The sequence below is a fragment of the Nannospalax galili genome, unplaced genomic scaffold, assembly GCF_000622305.1.
Source record: "Nannospalax galili isolate Female #2095 unplaced genomic scaffold, S.galili_v1.0 scaffold1205, whole genome shotgun sequence".
NCBI classification, from domain to species: Eukaryota; Metazoa; Chordata; class Mammalia; order Rodentia; family Spalacidae; genus Nannospalax; species Nannospalax galili.
In genome coordinates, this window is record NW_008354017.1 from 34896 (window position 1) to 39078 (window position 4183).

At 35.0% G+C, this 4183-nt stretch overlaps 1 protein-coding gene across 1 annotated transcript in view; it reads left to right on the forward strand.

Annotated features, from left to right (window-relative positions):
• The window catches only part of Cnbd1 (cyclic nucleotide binding domain containing 1), a gene marked incomplete at its 5' end in the record, with an annotated part of 314182 nt that overhangs the window by 11722 nt on the left and 298277 nt on the right, over positions 1-4183 (forward strand). The window lies entirely within an intron of this gene.

A 4183-nucleotide genomic window follows, 5' to 3' on the forward strand; every position in this document is an offset into this window, starting at 1 on the left:
AATCATCTATCATCATCTATTTCTCTATTTCTCTATCATCTATTTATCTATCATCTATCTATCATCTAATCTATCATCTAATCTATCATCTATCTCTATCTATCTATCTATCATCTATCTATCTATTTATCTATCATCATCTATCTATCTATCATCTATCTATCTATCTATCATCATCTATCTATCTATATGTCTATTTATCTATCATCTATTTATCCATCATTTATCATCTAATCTTCATCTATGATCTATCTATCTATCTATCAATCATCTATCTATCATCATCTATCTATCTTCTATCACCTATCTACCTCTCTCTATATATATATCCTATAACATTGTATTCTATATCTTAATCTTACAAAAATATTGAAAAAATTAGAATGTTCATTTTGAGAGCTTCCTTTCGTTTTGTCCTCAAAAGGTTGTCATGACATTCCAGTTACTTTCTTGTGTTGCTAAACACAGTGAGTCTATCTTCGTTTCTGTATTTTAGATATAACTATTGTATAGTCTATATCTAACAAATAGGATTTTCACATTTTAGAAGTATACTTCTGCTGAATATTGCTTATTAATTGTTCCATGGATTGCTCTTATGGTAGCTTGGCTTTGCTTCTGATCTTTCTGTGAAAGATTGGCTTATGTACAACATATAGTGCTTTATGGCCTATGTGTCTGATTTATTGAGAGGACAGTTATGTCTCTCTTTCCTAGAGTGAGAAAGTACCACCCAACTGTGACTACTACCTTCTCCATCAAAGGTCTCTCCCCAGAATATTCTGAGTTCTTTTCCTAGTCTGGTTCCACGTTCCCATTCACTCAGCAGTTTTCTTTAACTCCAGTGATGCCTTCAGCATTCCTCATTGACCTCCCACCTATTATTGCCCACATCTTTAACTCTCTTGCCTTTTCCTACAATGTGGGAGTCCTTGGAGGCAGTGAATACTTCTTAGTAGATTGATTAATGTACTACAAAGTTGTTATTAAGGATGTCAACAATTGTAAGAGAAGACTCATGAAAGAATGGAGACTACCATGACAGTTTTCATTATTTTTAATTTTTGTATTTTCTCTATATCTAGGCTTCTAAGGTGTGGTGGATGTCTGACACTATAAAATGACTAGTGCTAGATAATTCTTTGCTGGTTCTGTCCCAATCAGGAAGTTTCCTTCAGAGTCAATATCTTAGTAGTCTGCTTTGTGTGGTCAGCTGATTTTCTAATTTTAATAATAACATTAGTTATGTGTTTTGTTTTAAGGTTTGACGTTGACCTGAATTCATGCCCTTTTACCAAAGAAACTGCTTTTTTTTTAAAATTCATACACTTTTAATAAAGTAAAACATTGCTAACTAATGTTCTATTTTTACTTGAATTAATATTAATAGTTACCACTTTTACACACCTAACATAAACAGGCTGAGAACTTTAAATCCATTATTTCTAATTACTACAATAATCCTAAAGATAGGAAGTACTTTTCTGGAGATAAAAAAGTAAGTGGGGGTTAAGTACTTTGTATAAGGTTAAACCACAACTTCAGTTTTGTATACAAGCCAGATGTTGACTCTCAGTGTGGGGAGACCTTCAGTTATTTCAGAGGAAGTAAAACTTTATGACAGATCAATATCTCTCTAGAAGGGTTAGATTTGGTCCTAAAGTTGTATTGTAGCTAGTGTTTCAGAAATAACTTTTGCTTTTTCTTCATGAGTCTCAGGAAATTAAAAGTGAAGGATTAATCTTTATTCTTCACTGATTTGTAGTAGCAGGTACATTTCTCTTGGAAAACACAATTTTGAAATCCTGAAGTGACTGGATAACAAGTTAGAGTGACAGTGAAATGGCATTATATGAAAAGACTGCTGATCAAATGATCTTTATATTTAGGACATAATGCAAATACATTATTGATATCATTACAGAGTATTTTCTTCAACTCATATTGTAATGCAAGGTTAATTTCCATTATAGAACAATGTATGTGTATATTCAGTTAACTCATGTCAAATTTCACCTCTCCCTTTTTGTGAAAGGGCAGTATTCATATTTCTTTCACTTTTCATCAGAGTGAATGTGCAGATGCTACAATTATTTAAAAAACAAATTTAGGTGGAAAAAAACTGTAAGGAGTTTAATAGGTTAAAGTTTTTCTTAAAATTTTTATTGAATTTTTGTGAATTTCAAATAGAACATCTAAGTAATATTTATACCCCCTTCCCCATTGGCACCCTTCTGTAGCCCCTCCCCCCATGGGAATTCACGCATCCTGCCATTTGTGTTAAGGCCTATCATGCCAAGTTAGAATAGGCTAAACATTTATGGACTATTTAATTTAAAAGGAAAATATAAGCGGTCTTAGGATAAGCACATACATATTATTAATCAATAAACATTTTATTGAGTGGAATGAATAAGAAATATTGTGCCAGCCGATTACTGCTGGGTGAGGGAGAGTTGATCTTCTTTAAAGGAGTGACTTTAATAAGGCTGATCAGGTTCCAGTGAATGAACTTGCACTGAGGGATATCTGGGTACACTAGCTTGACTGGATAGGCCTTAACATATGTGACAGAATGCATGAAATATGGTAGAGGGGCTATAAGGGGTGTGGATGGAGAGGTATAATGATGATTAAGATGTTTTATAGGAAAGGCACAAAAATTCCATTAAAATATATGCTAAAAAGAAATATTATGTTAGGAATATTTCTGTCTAGTAAGCATGAACCCTAAATCTTAGTTGTTTAGTTTAATTTGATAGATTTTTGTTGTTGTTTCTTTCTTATAATGCCTTAAAAGTTTTTTATTTGTTTGTTTTAATTGGTAGGCTGTTTCTAGTTAGTATTTTAGGACTCTACCAAACTCTTGTTCTTTCATTTTTATCCTGAGCATTTCTAAATCACTCTTCTTCCTTACCTTTAGTGTAGACAGGAAAAGGACATTGAAAATCTTTTGTGGAATGTGTCTTCAAAGATCAGGGATAGGTACACAGCTCTTCTCTCTCTTTAATATTTCACTAGCTAGAACCTAGTCATTGAATACAGTAAAACTATTATCCTTGGTTGGGAGAGGAGACTCCAGCTAAGGGCCTTACAGAATTCCCTAACTGTGTGATCACATCCTTACCTTCTGCCTCCCCTTTTAGACTTGAACCTATTCGGAGAATAGAAGAACCCCAGCTTTGGCATCATGACCTCCTATATTTGCATACTACAGTTTTATTTTCTATAAACTTAGACAGGTTATACAAACCTTATAGGTATCATTTCCTTATTCACTAGATGATAGCTATATGTTTAAATAATAACAAATCCAATTAAAATATATGATTTTCATATCTACTTCAAAGACTGCTGTAGGGTGTCCCACAGTATATCTTTCCTCTTCTTGTTCAGGATTAGACTATATGTTTTTAAACTTCTTTCATGGTTAGATGTTACCAAACATAGTAATGGGGGGACTTCAATCCATGATTTATTTTTGGATGGGGCTAATGGAGATTATCAACATTAAAAAATCATAACTTTTCCCATGGGAACTCAGATTTCTGACTTTTATAAAATTGCAGAATCTGAATACATTGGGCTTCTATTAGTTTACTTTTTAAAATGAACTTTTTAAAGCATTTGAATAGTACAACAGGTGTAAAAAATTCAGTTTAAAAGAATGTTTTTACAATAAATGTGTATTTGAAATCAAATGATTTTGTACATAAAGTTCAATAATATAAAAAAGTGAACTTTTAATGGATGGGTCACAGTCCCTCTTTCTGTGCATGATTGCTTAAATTCATCAGGTCCCACCTTATTATACCTACTTGGACACTTACTATGGGCGGGTGGGGATCTCAGGGCGCCAGCTGCTGGGCGTAGCGCCGGTCTCCTGCGTGTACCTGGGAAGCAGCGGGTTCTGCGGCTCCTCTGCTCCGCATTGCTGGCAGGTCCCTGCTTCTCCACCTGCTACCGGGGCTGGCCCCATCGAGTTCCGCCGCAATTTCACCCATGCACTCTCTCTCTAAGTTCGGGACCCATCAGCTGCCGGGTCACGAGGAGAGGTGTGGGACGGCTGAAGCTGGATTTCCGTGAGTCGATGACGGAAGGATAGCGCCCCCCGGGGAGACTGGATCACAGGATTTAGTGTTACAGCTCAAGACAAGTGACTCAGCTCAGATCTCAGTGATTC